Below are 17,169 nucleotides of genomic sequence, written 5' to 3'. Positions count from 1 at the left end.
TTGGCTAGTCCTCCACCTGTGGCGCCAGCACCCTGGGTTCTAGTCCAAGTTTGGGTGCCAGATTCTGTCCCGGTTGCTCCTCTTCCAGTCCAGCTCTCTGCTGTGGCCCGGGGAAGGCAGTGGAGGATGGCCCAAGCGCTTGGGACCTGCACTTGCATGGGAGATCAGGAGGAAGCTCCTGGCTCCTGCCTTCAGATCGGTGCAGTGTGCTGGCCATAGCAGCCATTTGGGGGGTGAACCAACGGAAGGAAGACCTTTCTCTCTGCCTCTCTAACTCTGCCTGTCAAAAAAAAAAAAAATAAGAAATTCTAATGGTTGTACTTCACAGTGAAAGAACAAGATGCTAACACATAAGAAGAAAGTATCAAAAGCTCACAGGTAAGATTAACTACAGAAACAAAATCAGAATACTCTAATATTGTATAACTGGTGTATGAACCATTTACTGTCAAGACTGAACGATTATCACCTCATTAAAATGCTGAGGCAAAGTTGAAAGAGGTCAAAATGTGGAAACGAATGGAGCACAAATGTAAATATTAGGATATCTTGCCTCCTTGTTTTTTTTTTTTTTTGCCATCTCTTTTGCTATCTTCATAATTGTTGAGCTATTATTTCAAGACAGCTTTTTATAACCATAGCCATGAAATAAGAACCTGTAACAAACCTATCAAAAATAGTTAGCAAAGAGCAGAAACATACCACTAGGGAAAATAGCTTAACCACAAAAATCAAGAATGTAAGCTATGGAGAAAGAAAAAATTGAACTAGAATAACAACACAAAACAAGTATCAAATGGAACAATAAGACTTTGTCTATCAATAATTATCTTAAATATAAATGGGCTATTAAATTAAATCTCCAATTAAAACATAGAGTAACCAAGTAGATTAAAAATAGCACCCATCTATATATGCTGCCTACAAAAAACTCACTTCACTTTTGTCGCTCCCCCTCTTCATGGAGGAACGACACTAAACCCTGCCTAGGCTTCATACCCGAGTCACGGCACCATTATGTCGCTCCCCGTGTTCATGGAGGAACGACACAGGACCCTGCGCTGTTCTTTCGTCTGCTCGGCCCTCCCCGGGTTTGCTGCTGGTTCTTCCCGGGTTGGCTACCGTCCCTTCCACCTCCGTGGAAGGGCGGTTCCCCCTGCCACATTCCCCACTTCCGCGTGGGAGCGGCACACCGCCGGCCGGCTCTCTCGGGGGCTGCACAGGTGTTCCTCTTAGATGTTCCCCTTAGATGTTCCTGGTGCATGTTGTCTCTCTCCTCCTTTATAGTCCTCCTCCGCCAATCCCAACTCTGCTACCCACACGCCGAGTACGCTGCTCTCCTCCAATCAGGAGCAGGTCCTACAGTTTATTGGCTGAACTGGAGGCAGCTGTGTAGAAGCTGTTTTCTTCTCTCCCAGCGCCATATTGTGGGAGAGCAGATGCATAGAATAAGTCTTAATTCCAGTAACTCAGTCCAGTCCAGATTGTTCCCCACAACTTTGAAGGACACAAAAAGATAGAAAGTGAAAGGATGGATCCAGATATTCCATGCAAATGGAACCCCTCAAAAACAGGAGTATACATACTTTTAGGAGATAAAATGATTTTAATTAAAAGAACATAAAGGTCATTATATAATGATAAAGGGCTCAATTGAGAAAGAAGAAATATCACTTACATTTGCGCCTAATATTGGAGCACTCAAAGGCATAAAACAAATATGAATAGACTAAAGAGAGAGATTCAATATAATACAATGATATGGGGAGAACTTAACTCTGGAAAACATCATGCTGAGTGAAATAAGCCAGTACCCAAAGGACAAATATCGTACATTCTTCTGATCTAAGACAAATAACTGACCTAATTGAAAGATCTCTGTGAGTGAGATCCCAGCGGAAAGAACGGGCCATCAAAGAAGGAGGCACCTTTCTCTGAAGGGAGGAGAGAACTTTCACTTTGATTATGGCCTTGTCTAAATAAGATAGGAGTTGGTGAACTCAAAAGGCTTCCATAGCCTTGGCAGCTCATGACTGGAGCCTAGGGAGATTACTGATGCCATAGACAGGAGTGTCAATGGTTAAATCAACAACAGGAGTAACTATGCACTTACTCCACATGTAGGATCTCTGTCCTTAATGTGTTGTACTATGTGAATTGATGGTAAAACTAGTATTCAAACAGTACTTTATACTTTGTGTATCTGCGTCAGTGCAAACTGTTGAAATCTTTACTTAGTAAATACTAAGTTGATCTTCTGTATATAAAGATAATTGAAAATGAATCTTGATGAAGAATGGAATGGGAAAGGGAGTGGTCTCTCTTTCTTTCTCTCTAATTCCCTGTAACTCTGCCTTTCAAATAAAATAAATAAATAAATCTTTTTTTAAAAGACAACCAAGAAAGAAACAGCAGAATTAAATTATACCCTAGAGAAAGAGGACCTAACAGACATCTATTAATCTTTCCGTCTTACAGCTTCAGAATACATATTCTTCTCAACAGCACATGGAACCTTTTCCAGGATAGATCATACAATAGGTCACAAAAGTCTCAAAAAATTTAATAACCAAATTGAAAAGAATATTAATCATATCAAGGATGAAATATAAATCATAGGGGCCTGTACTGTGGCATAATAGGTCAAGCCTCTGCAGTGTCGTCATCCCATATGGGTGCTGGCTTGAGTCCTGACTGCTCCACTTCCAATCTGGCTCCCTGCTAATGTACTTGGGAAAGCTGTAGAAGATGGTCCAAGTCCTTGGGCCCCTGTACCTAGATGGGAGACCCGGAAGAAGCTCCTGGCTCCTGGCTTTGGATCAGTCCAGCTCTCATGCTTACTGGAGCACTATTCATAATAACTCAGAAATGACAATGACCTATGTGTCCATCCCCTGATTTAGGGACAAAGAACATGTGGTACACACAACAATAGAATACTACTCAGCCATTTAAAGAGTCAAAATGAGTTATTTACAGTATTATAGATGGAACTAGATGCCATTACGTTAAGTGAAATAAACGAAGCACAGAAAGGCAAAGACCATGTGATCTCATTCCCATGCGGACTCTAAAGTATAGATGGTCTCGTAGAAGTTAACAATATATCTGTGACTACCAGAGCCTGGTCAGGGATGTGGGCTGGGAGAGATTGGAAAGGTCGATTGAGATGAGCTAGATTATGGATGGATAAGAGTAAGAAGTCTTGGGGTGGTACCACACAATAGGGTGACTTTGAATAATGTTAATATACTGTTTATTTCTCCACTAAAAACCTAGGAGATAGGATTTTTAATGCTTTCACTACAAATAAACACTAAGTGCTTTGAAGAATAGATATATTTAACCTGTTTGGTTAGTACACAATGAATACTTGTAACAAAATGTCACATAATATCCTGTAAATACTAAGAATTTTAAATATCTGTTGAGTAAAAAATATGAAAATATTAAATATACCTAAAATACATTCACCATAGTATCTAGGCTGGTGTTTGACCACAAACTCTATATCCTGGTACAGCCCAGTTGACACATAAAATCAATCTTAACAATAAGGACTGGGTTAGATTTTTTTTTTTTAATCTGAATTCTGTTTCAATTTTTCCCAAATACTGGTGAAGCTTGACTCCTCTGTAGGTGCTAGAATAAGAGAAAGAAGATATCTATTCCAAACAGAAAATAGAGGTTGGAATCAATATCCCATGAATTGAAGCTAGATGTCAAATATGGTACATTAAGTTTCTTTAGAAGTAAAGAAATAGCTCTCTGTTGTCTGTAGCGAACTGCTCCTTTTGGGAACTGAAGAATGCCAAGCCCTAGACCAGAGTGTCAGACCTGTATCACAGCTACAGAACATTCAAAACGTGTCCTTTTTAATTTGGAGGTGGGTTCATAGGTGCAGCCCCTTGTGCCACCGTCACGGTTAGCTGACTGTTCTACCACTACACCTTTCTCTGGGCATTCTTATTTTCCAGTCACACCTCTACATTGTATCATACAAAGCCCTCATTAAGCTCCCCTTCTATCTAGGCTGTAACTTGACATTAGTCGTTTTCCTTTACCCAGGGTAGGTGTTTTGAAGAACTGTGATTGTCTGCCCTAGAACTAGAAGGAAAATTGAGAAATAGCCTGGTAAAAAGAGTGAGCCACTATAATAAATTAATATAAATAAATCAGGAATTTCAGGAAGAGAAAGCATTATGGGCAAAAACACAGGCCCACTGGGCAGCATGGGAGCTAAGTGACTGAACTGTGGGACTGAAATTACATGGAAGAGAGTGACTTTAGGAGAAAAATAAAGAAGTAGGGAAAGACAGAGGGAGGAAGAGAAGGGGAAGAGAGAGATAGATATGACCTAGTGGCCCTATATACTGTGTGGGGGAATACAGATTTTATTTGACAATAGGAAATCACTAAGGGTTTAATACAGATGAGTATTACCGTCATTTTTGTTTTAGGCAGATTGTTTTGTTAGTAGTAAGCAGAAAGAATAAATGAGACACAAAATAGAAGAAACAGATCCCTTAGGAGGCTTCTGAACATTTCTGGTGACAGACAATGAGGGTCTCAACTATCATGGTGTTATAATTTGAAGAAGAGACAGATTTGGGTTATATTTAGACGGCAACATTTAAAATTCTTGGCAGGTGTCTAGTCTTGGGAAGAATGAAGAAGGAGGAAAGAGGGATGGCTTTTGTGTTTTTTGCTTGACTGAGTGCCACTAAATGATACAAGGAAATAAAAGGGAAGCAGGTTGGTGGCAGAGGGCTACATTTTGAAATTCTCAGCGTTGTGGTTTCTGTGGGGAATTGAGTTTGGGAATGTTTAGGAAGTACCTGCATTGATGAGTTTATAATTTAAAGGAAATGTAAGCAGTGAAATAACTGGCCACCTACGTCTATAAGTCACCTTCTGTCATCAAAGGTGGTTGTGAAAGGAGAGCAGTGTCTGAGGCATGCTTTCTGCCGTTGTGTGTGGCACACAGGGGCACTTGACCGATTGGGAATGCATCGATGCTTGAGTTTGTGCAGGCATTTTCCAAGGGTCTTCTGTTTGCAAAAAGCTTGCAGCCCACATCCTAGGCTACATGGACTCAGAGGCGCTCACAGGACAAGGTCACTCACCGTTTCCATGTGGCAACTACGGCAGGGACCCAAACCTAGGCTGTTACTGTCACTGTGAAACTCTCCCTACCAAGTGTGATGTGTGATGCTACTCCTGGCAAGGGCCTTGTTGGGTGGATATCAATCCCTTCTTTTTAGCTGTGTTCTGTGACCAAGGCTTAGTGACTTAGTCAAGGCCTGGGAGCCAGTGTCGGTGGCCTCAAGCAATAGACATTATGACGATGATAACAATGGTCATCTCTCTCTCTAGCTGGCAGAGAATTGGCTCCCATCTTCCACATGCCCGGATTTGTGTGGGACCTGTGGGCATGCTGTGTGCCTGTGCCCAGACAGCAGCATGGAGAATCCCGGCTTACCCCCAGCTGGCGACTCGTGACACTTAACAGCTGCATCAGCACGAGCCCTGAGAGCCTGGCAGAAATAGCGGGACCCTCCAGTAGTCCCGCTATTTCTGCCAGGCAAAAGACAGAGAGTTGAGCTTTTTCCAGGCAGGAATGGTGGAATAAAGTGGGTGTGGGTGTTTAGGATGGTGCTTAACTCATGGACCATGACATCCACTGTGAAGAAGGAGAAGTGACAGGGACAGGTTGTAGGTAGAAGAATCAGTGGCCTGAGTACTGGCAGGACTGGAAAATGACATCATAAGCCACAAGTCCTGGAGACTGGGGTCGTAAGTGGCATGCCTGCCTGTGTTGTTCAGAAGGAAGAACTGTCCTTTGTGGTATGGTCGATGTTATGGCCATACCTGTACTGGAATAAAGATAAAGACCTGGGAATTGAGAGGTCAGCCTCTGGGAGGGTCCGTCCATGGGGATCTTGGGGTCTCCCAGTTACTTTCCCCTCCTCAAGACGCTTGCTCTGAGGGAGCCTCCGTCACCTTGAGTCCATGAAAGAACCTGCACCAGCCTTCACAGCAAGCGTTAGAACCTGAAGGGGCAAATAGTGATGACTGTGGGTTCAGAATCAGGAGCTGAGTGATAAGACAGGGCTGTGCCAGGTATCACTTTGGGTTTTAACATTTTCTCTTACAATAGTTTTAGATCTACAAAACAAAAAAACCATGAATTAGGAATGCAAACAGTTTCCACAAACCGACATCCCTTGTCTCCTGTCATTAACATCTCATGTTAATGCATTTGTCACAATTACTGAACTACACCCATGTTCCCTATTTTCATTATTCAAAAAATTTTTTTTTATTTTTATTTTTTATTTTTGACAGGCAGAGTGGACAGTGAGAGAGAGAGACAGAGACAGAGAGAGAAAGGTCTTCCTTTGCCGTTGGTTCACCCTCCAATGGCCGCCGCTGCAGCCGGCGCACCGCGCTGATCCGATGGCAGGAGCCAGGAGCCAGGTGCTTTTCCTGGTCTCCCATGGGGTGCAGGGCCCAAGCACCTGGGCCATCCTCCACTGCACTCCCTGGCCATAGCAGAGAGCTGGCCTGGAAGAGGGGCAACCGGGACAGAATCCGGCGCCCCAACCGGGACTAGAACCCGGTGTGCCGGCGCCGCAAGGTGGAGGATTAGCCTATTGAGCCACGGCGCCGGCCCCTATTTTCATTATTCAAACTCCTCTATCCCACTCAGCCCTCCCAGACTCTAGTTACCAACATTCTGCATTCAGATTGAGGTTTTTTTTTTTTTTTTTTTTTTTTGGACAGGCAGAGTGGACAGTGAGAGAGAGAGAAAGAGAGAAAGGTCTTCCTTTGCCGTTGGTTCACCCTCCAATGGCCGCCGCGGCTGGTTGGTTGCTGTTGGTTCCAATGGCTGCCGCAGCTGGCGCACCGCGCTGATCCGATGGCAGGAGCCAGGTGCTTCTCCTGGTCTCCCATGGGGTGCAGGGCCCAAGCACTTGGGCCATCCTCCACTGCACTCCCTGGCCACAGCAGAGAGCTGGCCTGGAAGAGGGGCAACCGGGACAGAATCCAGCGCCCTGACCGGGACTAGAACCCAGTGTGCCGGTGCCGCAAGGTGGAGGATTAGCCTGTTGAGCCGTGGTGCTGGCCCAGATTGCCCAGATTGAGTTTTTTTTTTTTTTTTTTCTTCTTCAGCTCTCATTTATGAAGGAGCATATGTGGGATTCGCTTTCTGTGTCTGGTTTATGTCAGTCATCATGATGTCCTCCAGTTGCATCCACGTTATTTCACCACCATTGTTCCTTTATGCTCTGTAAACTACACTTTGCTTGCACTCTGGGGAAGCTAGTCTGGGTTTTCAGGCACAGTCTATGCTTGCTTGCACAGTTGCATACCCTCACTTCCATTCCATTCAGGCTTGGCCGGAAGAGGATTCTACTCCACAATGACGGTTTCGTGATCCAGTTGGCACTGGCTGCTGGAGTGCTACGAAAAAGCATCACATTTTCTGTACTTTTGAACCTGGCTGGATTTTGCTGTGAACTTTCGGCTTCTACATTTAGCTTCCACCTAAAGCCTGAGAATGAAACCAGCACAGAAGAGCGAGAATAAAATATGGAAGCAGAACTAAATCCTGATGACATCCATGGAGGCCCTGCATTAGTATGGCTGCAAAAGCTGCCTGCTCCCAAGCATTTCAGTTATGTGAGTCAATACTTTCCCTGATGACTGCTTACAATGCGAGAATGTTCCCCACCACAGGCTCACTGGCTCCATCATCTATGTCCGTCCACTAAACATTTATTAACTTTCCTGTGTTTCAGGAGGTACAAACAATACCTTCTTCGAAGAGCTGTGGGGATTAAATGGGATAATAAATGTGAAACCATAAATTTGTTCCACAGCACTGAGGGGCAAGCAAAAGCTTATAAAATTTTTCATTTAAATTAAGTTTAGCTCCCAGCCACTGTTTACTTAGGTGAGGAGAAAACCATTCGGTGTTCACAGCAGCTCATTTTCCTGTTTAGTAGGGTAGACACTGTTAAAATTACTTAGAAAAGAGCCCCAGACATTTACTGTGCTTTTCCTGCCTAGAGACTGCTAAGCTTGCATGATCCAACTGAATGCAGATGGCTGCACAACCTCTCTACCACATATGGTCAATGGCATCTTCTGTTGTGTGAACCAAGACCTTCTGTTGTTATTGAGCTCTCAGGAAATGCACGCATGCTCCAAATCAAGTCCACTGTCTCCACACAGGGGCTCGGCTATGGAGCTTATCACAATATTCCATTTCTCATGTTGCTGCCCCACTAAAGCCCTTGAGCAAGTGCCTTTCTTTCAATTTAACCTATCCCCTGTTTCTCACCCTTCCTGAACACTAAGATAAATAGCAACCCCATACAAAAGTCTGGGTAGGGATGTATAACCAGTATCTATAAAATTCAGTTTAAGTCAGAAAATGCAAAAGATTAATAACCCTTGAGACCCGAAATGCAAACTTGCCAGAAGAGAGGAAGGCAGAATTAGTCTTGCATCCTTCTGGGAATAGACTGGCAATGGATAGGAGGTGGCAATGAATAGCTTGACAAATTGCCCTGTCACAAATGTAAACCACATGGTGTACAGTGTAGAGGTGGAGCAGGAGTCCTTCAGACAGCTACAGTCAGCCCCTTCCCCTCAGCAAGGCATCTCCATGCCCCATGAAATCGTGTGATCACCAGTCTCTTTTCAGGGACCCCAGATTCTGAGTCCTGGGAGAGATGCGGAAGTAGCTGCTTTAAGATCCTCAACTGTCATCTTTTTTCCTAGTAAAATTCAAGCATATTCCATGATCCAAGGAAATCAACAGCATCCTTTAGATTGAAGTTTTCAGCGATACAGGAAATAAGTGGTGAGAGGCCTAACGTTTGCCTCTGTGCAAACCTTCAGATTATCATTAATTTCTCAATTCTAAATCATACCCTGGAGGCTGCCTCCAGGTATCTGAGCTTCTTAGACTACACTTTACTTTGGGGAGAAATTTATTATTTTGTTTCTGGTCCCTGTGACGCCCATGTCTTCTCCATACTCAAAGTACTTGGTCGATAATGTTTTTGTCTGTCCTGGTACTACATGTATTCGTGGAGGACACGTGTTTATAACTCCAAGGTACTTGGTTTCCTTTGTATTTTACTTTAATGGCAGCTTCTAGAGTCTGCCCCTTAAAATGTAAATTATGCTCTCAAGGTTGACCTACACTCTGTGCAAAGTTATTTGAGCACATTTCTAAGAGAAGTAACTCCTTCTCTGTATTGCTGTTCTCCAGCTGATGAGCTTTGCTCTTAGACGTAAGGCTTGAGTGGGGATTCCCTGCTGGACTGTGCTGTGCCCCTACCTCATTTTGGACAGGTGTCTTAATGGCCCCTCCTGAGTTTGCAGTCCTGTCTAGTTGCCTCTTTATTGTGTGTCATTAACTTTCTATGTAACCCTAGGATGATTACTCAGCTCTTTAAGCCACCTTCTCTTTCTTGGCCAGAAGTCTTTGGGTCTTGTGAACATAGGAAACCCCTCCTTATTGGAAGTCCTGTTTCCTGGATTCTTTGGTCTTAGCCTTCTCCTTTTGGATGTAACTAAGCCACTTTAAATTTCAAGTTGTGAGACTGACTAAAATTACAAGTGTCCCATATTAGCAAATGCATTATTTAAGACAAAGGAATCTCAATCTGGGGGCTCTGTTTCCCCTAAAAGCTTCAGTCCCTTGCAGAGCCATTCAGGGCTTCTCTAGGCAGTGTTGTAACACGCAGGGAAAACTAGAGACAGAGGTGCAGCCAGGTTGAGCCACGATGCCCTCTCTTCCCCCCTTCTAAGACTGAAGATCAGTGATATATTAGACAATTGCAGGGGCACACAAATCATGTCATTTTTATTTTTCTTTTTCTTTGGTGATTCCAACTCATTCAATAATTTCTCTATCATCAGTTTTTCCCTTTGACCTTTCAGCCGTTTCGACCCAGACACATGGATGGGAATGAGGTTGCATTTGTACATTGGGCTGTTTTGACGGTAGTGGGTCAAGTAGGGGTCCAAGGTTAACCCAAACCACTGCCTTCTCAGTATAATGGGTAGAGACTACGTCTGATGCATCAGTGAGGGTCTGTCTGGAAGAGATCTTATCGGGGCTCCACCAAGATCACAAAGGAGGCTCCGGAAACTGAAGAACTATGCGCCGAGGGCCAGATCCTGCACGTTGTCACCCACCATGGCCGGAAGCCAACAAGACACTGTAACAACTCTCACAATATAAAAGTTAAGTGAACGCGGTCTTGCTCTCTCTCGATATTTTATCCTACTGTACTCATCCGCCTTTTTATGATGACGTCAGGTTATAAAATGCCTATGTGAGGCGATGAAATGAGGTGAAACATGCCGGCATTGTGATGTAACATTAGGCTCCTGGGGATGGGTTACCTGAATAGCACACACTGAGAGTCTGCCACAGCAGCTCTGATAACTGAGATGGATAAGAGACGAATGGTAAGAGACGAATGGGAGTACTGTGTTTACAGTGTGTGTATGCTGGAAAAAGGGATGATTCATGTCCTGGGCAGGAGCTGGAGAAGGATGACATATGATTTCATTTCACTATTCAGAGAGGTGCTTAGCACTTAACGACTTCTGCAGTTTTCCATTTAATACTTTAAGAATGCAGTTGACTGTGGAAGGGAAATCTGCAGTTAAGGGGAATTACTGTGTGTTCATTAGGAACTTGAATAATAATATTATCACTTCCTATTCTATGCTTGTCTTTACATAAAGACAGACATAATGTTCTCATTCAGATCATCTGGTTCCTACTTCTTTCTTCCACTGTCGTATGTCACAAGCCAAAAATGTTAAGCCAAAGTCTCCCATTACTACTTCTGTTACTTATTTATGTCTTATAGATTCTTTAAAATATTTGCTTTCTTCTTTATGTCACAATGTTTGCAATGATTTCCATCTTCATTATTTGTATCTATGATAATTTATATAGAAGGTTTTTCAACTTTGTCCTTTTACTCTTATGCCCAAATATCATCTTTTTCCTTTTTTTAAAAAAGATTTATTTATTTATTTGAAATGTAGAGTTACAGAGAGGCAGACACACACACACACACAGAGAGAGAGAGAGATCCTCCATCTGCTGGTTCACTCACAATGGCTGGAGCTGCGCTGATCTGAAGCCAGGAGCCAGGAGCTTCTTCTAGGTCTCCCACATGGGTTCAGGGACCTAAGGACTTGGGCCATCTTCTACTGCTTTCCCAGGCCATAGCAGAGAGCTGGATCAGAAGTGGAGCAGCCAGGACTCAAGCTGGTTCCCATATGGGATTCTGGCACTGCAGGCAGCGGCTTAACCCGCTACACCCCAGCACCAGCCCACAAATATCATCTTATAATGCAACACGTCTTTTTAAATGGTGTGTAGATCTTTTAAGATCGTTAATTTTTTTCTTTTTTAAAAAAGCTGTATATCACATAAAAACATTATTTAGATGTTTTTAATTATACTTAACTATATCTAGTTATAATTAATATCAATGCCATTCTTTACATGACTAAATCTTTTCAAATTATTTGAGAGTCAGAAAAGTAGAACAGCAGTGAGAGACAGACAGAAAGCGAGCTCCATCTGTGGGCTTGCTCCCCGGATGCCTGTTCTTCGGTGGGTCACATCTGGGAGCTTTGCAGCTCCATCCGAGTCCGCCAGGTGGACAGCAGGAAACCCGTCACTCTTGCCTTCCCAGGTCTGCACTAGCAGGAAGCCGGAGTCAGGCGCCAGAGCCAGGCATGAAGCCCAGGTACTGCAAGGTAGAACAAGGATGTCCTGAGTGATGTATTAGTCATTAGGCCAAATGCTCTCCTCTGTGTACTAAATTTTTAATTATGAAATTTTCAGTTTTGACTTACATGATGTTTTGCTGTTTTATCTTTCAGAGTAGTTTCCGTAAGAATTTCAAAACCATCATACTTCCTGAGTTTGGAATATTGGAAACTATGTTGCTGTTGCCTGTATACTTGAATGCTAGCCTTACTAGATAAATATTTAAATGTTGTCCTTTTCTCTTTTTACTTCCCCTTCCTGACTGTGTTGCAGGGTTTCTTAGTCCTAGTGCCATGGATATTTTGGTCTGGGTAATTTCTGACTGTAGGAGGCTGCACTATGGGTTATAGGATATTCAGTAGCATCCTTGGCATCTACTCATTAGGGGAAATAGTGCTACCCCTAGTTGTGAAGATGAAGATGTTCTTAGATGCAGTCAGGTATCCCTGGGGGAGTGGCCCTGACTAGAAACACGGTTTTACTGCTTCATGAAATCTGGTGTTGTTGAGAATCTCAGAATTGTCTCCATTTACAATGATGTACATCCTTTCAGCCATGTGATGAAGACTGTGGCTTTTATTTAGATTGTTCTTAGTTTAGGTAGTTTGTATCCCACACGTGGAAGGATTTTCCTGATTCTCCTCATTCCAATATGACCTTTTGTTTCATAGCTTCACATCTCCCTCTGAGTTTTGCCCGCCCCCCATTTTATCTTTAAAATATTTTTTTTTCTCTCATATTTTTTCTGTTCCTTTCTTTCTGATACCAGTAATGGTTATGTTAGAGTTAAATTCTTTGACTGGCATAGCAACAGTGTTACCTATATTGAAATTCCTTTCTTTATCTTCTTCCCTTGTGAGGGTATTTCTGTGATTTACAAAGCGTATCTCTTACTGAAAACCAAAGTCAACTCAAACTCGTGGCATTTAGTTATATACCACAGATATCTACCTTAATGTGTAATGGTTTCATTAATTTAGGGTTTCTGTGTTATATATTTTTGTTTTTGAATAACTTTTATTAACAAATATAATTGATTCCAAGTTATTATTTTACATCATTTATATATCCCTATATTCTCCCACAAGACTATTTTTGAAAATTAAAATAATGCATCAGAGGGAAAAATGTATTATCTTCCTTAATTCTCTTTGAACCAACTCTCCTTGTGTGAAATTCTGAAGTTCTTCAGGGTCTTGTTCTTGGCTTTGTTAATTATTGAAAATGGCAAATTGATATGGATGAAATACTAGAAAAAAATTCAGTAGTATTGTACCTGTTTCCTGGAAAATAAGTTTTGATTTTTACAATCATAAATGTAACATTCATGAAAATAATTTTGTGCATAAAGCTCTGTTCGTGTTCACTATCATATACTAACTTAGCAAGACACTAATTTATGTTCTTGCTATCAGATAAGAAAATGAGGGACAGAGAATTCATGGACGGGAAAGCAGGAAACTGCTTCTTTCAGATTCTGATGATCATGGTTGTTGCCTTTATGCTATTTAAGCCTCTGAACTGCTGCAGTTAGTAATGACCATGAGGAATCACAAATTTGGAGCAGGAATAATTTGATTGGTAAAATTTGAATTCCAGTGGATGCAGAAAAATATGGAGTATGCACACTTTGAATAAAAAAATCCTATGAGCTTAATCAACTAATTCTTTAGTTATTAGCATGTCATATAAAGAGAATGAATATGAATAGTGTACCTTCATCTTCCTCTCTATTTTATCTTTAGATATATCCATTTCTAGCTCACTCTCAGCCTCTGAGCTGTATCTCTCCTGAAATATTTATTATTGCACTTTGCACATGTGTGATGTCTGTAGCAATTCTGCTGATGAATGGTAACCTCTCCAGTGTTTCAGCCCTCTCTGAAGGACCACAAACAAGACATGAGAAAGGTCTGCTCAATTCTGCCTTGGCCTCCTTAGGAAGGCAGCCCCTTCACGGGCTTCAGAGAAGAAGTCCTGAGAAGCACTGTTCTTACTTTTCCTACTAAATCTAAGACACTGAAATTGTTTAATAGAGAACTAATTTTAATGATTTCACACATTTCATTTTTTAGTTTATCAGTTTTTTTTAGGAATTAATTAACCTTGTGATTTGTATATAGAATGTTTCCCTATTCTTGGAAGAATCAGTAGTAAGTTAAAAACTATATAAAAGAACTGAAATAAAAATGACTTTGGTTTTAGCAACAGTGGTTTTTGCCTAAGTTTAGAGGTTTCAGAAGTAATCAGTTAATAGACATATCTTGCATATTTTTACAAAAGCCTATGTTTATTTTGGAAATTCCTAATCCATGCTTAAGTGTGGGAGTTAATGTTGGGCATATGGTGAAGAGTAATGCTTTCCTGCCTCTTATTTTTTCTTATTTTTTTTCTTTTCCTAATGACATTGCCATTGCTATGAAATGCAGACAACAAATTATAAAAAGTACTTCTAAGTATTTACCGTGGATATCCATAACATTCGTTTTTAATCATCAGCTGTATATGTGTAAATCTAGACAATTAAACTCACAAAAATGTCTGTAGTTATTTCCCTTCCAATTTAGACAGTGAGCAACCAAGAGAACAAAGAATAATTTTACATAAAAATTAATGAGACACAAATAATTTGTCTTTCTTTTTGCTGCAAGGGCAGAATTTGCCATGGGGTATTGAACAGAACAGTGTGTAGGGAGATGGGAGGTGATATTTTCCATTTAGTACAGAATACTTTACATTTAAACCTATTTTTCATCCCTAGTTCTCATTATGCAGAACTGAATGTTCCTGTCAAGTTGTACAACATGTGATGATTTCACTGCTTTCAATGACAATATTTTGTGTATTTGGTAGTAATTAGAAGGGAATTACTTAGAAACATTCCAATTAGTTTAGGTTGTAAATTGCTTAGAAAATAAGAAATAATCACTTGACACAGGTCAATGTTATTGTTTTCACAAGTTACAAATCAAACAGTAGAAAAAATGGAATAGTAGGAAAAACAGTTGTGATAGCAAATGAGCTGTAAGGCATTGTCAGGGTCTCCTCTACTTAGATGCAGAAAGTGGCTGCAAACATGCATACACATAGGCACATTTACACTACTGAATTGATTCATCCAATTTCAAATCAAAATGTAATCAGCCACCTTCATAAATCACAACCCATATATCCCCTGAACTCATTTGAACGATAAAATTAATGTTAAGCTGCATAGCTGATGGTTAACTTCTTTTGACCTGTTTTTTAGTTTTTGGTTTGCCTTCCATAGGAAACACGTTGCTTTCTCTTAAATGCACTTTCCCATCAATACTGCATATGACTCTGAGAAGTAAGAGAGAAGGAGAAGCAGAGTGAGGATCCAGCTTAGGAGTAACTGGATCTTTACCCAGTAAGTCACTGAAGATACCCAGACTTGTTTGGATGGCAATTTTCTTTTCTAGGAGGCTAGGAGCACTTCTCTGAAACAGTTGAGTAATGCATCCACATTGAATAAGAAACACTTGGAAAAAATGTATAACAGAAGGTTTTAAAAAAAATACACTAGCACATTCACATATAAAGAAATAGACCGCAGATAATTTTCTTAGGAAAGAATATGAGAACAACTATATTCAACTGTATTATATATTTTTTCTTGTTTAGGTAAATTAAGACAGATAATTTTTGGCCGGCGCCGTGGCTCACTAGGCTAATCCTCCGCCTTGCGGTGCCGGCACACCGGGTTCTAGTCCCGGTCGGGGCACTGGATTCTGTCCCGGTTGCCCCTCTTCCAGGCCAGCTCTCTGCTGTGGCCAGGGAGTGCAGTGGAGGATGGCCCAAGTGCTTGGGCCCTGCACCCCATGGGAGACCAGGAGAAGCACCTGGCTCCTGCCATCGGATCAGCGCGTGCGTGCCGGCCGTGGCAGCCATTGGAGGGTGAACCAAGGGCAAAGGAAGACCTTTCTCTCTGTCTCTCTCTCTCACTGTCCACTCTGCCTGTGGAAAAAAAAGAAAAAAAAAAGAAAAAAGAAAGACAGATAGTTTCAAGGTCACTGTGACCACATACTTACGGGAATGTCCTGGTGCAGAGGTGTCATAACCACACCGTATTTTATACTAACTTGGCTTTTCAAATGCACAGTATATTTAGTGCTTTAGAACAGTACAGGTTATGTCATTTTTCAGTTTGAAAAATCAACAAGGAAATCATATACATGCATGGAGAACAAAATCAAATGTGGCAATATTTTACATAAACTAATTGATGTAGGTTAAAGACAGAGAGGCTGTAGGTATATAGATAGAGACAGACAGATAAAGATAGATGCATATATGTGGTTAGAATAGTAATAGTGTCACACTATGATAATATGTCTGTAAGTATTTTTTAAATATACAGATTTGAATCAAGTAATTAATTCACTCACAGTCAGTAAAATATGCTGATTTAGTAAATTATATAGTCACTAAAGCGTGTTTACTTGATAAAAGAAGATTGGATCATTTGAGGCCCTTGTGTTATTGGGATTGGCCATAATCATCAAATTTCAGTGTCTAAAGACAATAATACCTTAATTTTTGATTGTGCTACATGTCCTACATAGGTAAGATGGTGGTATCATTGTACCGCATTCTCATTCAGAAATCCAGGATGAAGGAGAACCTATTGTGGTGCTTTCCTATTAAGGGATAAAAATACAATATGGGAATATGTTTCCTGATTTGTAGGTCTTCCATCTGGAATTGACGCATGTCACTTCTACTTACAGTGCACTGGCCAACAAAAGATGTGAAGGTGGGAGTGCCATTTGCAGTCCCAGCCGCTCTGTCTCTGATCAGCTTCCTGATGTTGCTCTCGGGAAGCAGTCTGTGGTGGCCCAAGTGCCGGAGTTCTTGTCTCCCACATGCTGATTCTGGCTGGAGTTTCTGGCTCCTGGCTTGGGCCTGGTACAGTCCCAGCTGTTGCAAGCCTGGGGGAAGCAAACCAGTGAACCGAGGATCTTGCTCCGTCTCTGTCACTCTTCTTTTCAAATAAATAGGTAGATTTTTAGAAAATATACTCATTCCTACCTATTCAAAGCAATCCCTTTCAGTCTTAACAAGAGGCCCAGATTCAAAGTTCTTGGCACTTGTGAGGTACTTACTTTAATCAGTAATCATTTGCAGTAGACACTACATCAGCTCCGAGTCTTAATAAAAAGACAAATTAGCTGTTCCCGTATACCTAATATATAATGGGGTGAGAGAGAGAGGATGACCATACAAAAACAGTGTCATAAAAATACTAAGCGGTAAATGGGAGACAGAGACGTTAGCATATGACAACTATGAGATTTGTGTGGTTAGATATCTTGAGCACAATT

At 41.4% G+C, this 17,169-nt stretch overlaps 1 long non-coding RNA gene across 1 annotated transcript in view; it reads left to right on the top strand.

Annotated features, from left to right (window-relative positions):
- The first annotated feature begins 10,430 nt into the window (after positions 1-10,430).
- Positions 10,431-17,169, top strand: part of LOC127487145 (uncharacterized) — a 32,847-nt gene continuing 26,108 nt past the window's right edge. The window contains exon 1 of the long non-coding RNA XR_007913680.2: positions 10,431-10,497. This is a non-coding gene — a long non-coding RNA (uncharacterized lncRNA). The remainder of the gene's footprint in view (positions 10,498-17,169) is intronic.

The sequence above is a fragment of the Oryctolagus cuniculus genome, chromosome 8 (genome assembly GCF_964237555.1).
Source record: "Oryctolagus cuniculus chromosome 8, mOryCun1.1, whole genome shotgun sequence".
NCBI lineage: Eukaryota > Metazoa > Chordata > Mammalia > Lagomorpha > Leporidae > Oryctolagus > Oryctolagus cuniculus.
Note: the sequence above shows the minus strand (reverse complement) of the source record. Positions and strands in the feature narration are given on the sequence as shown.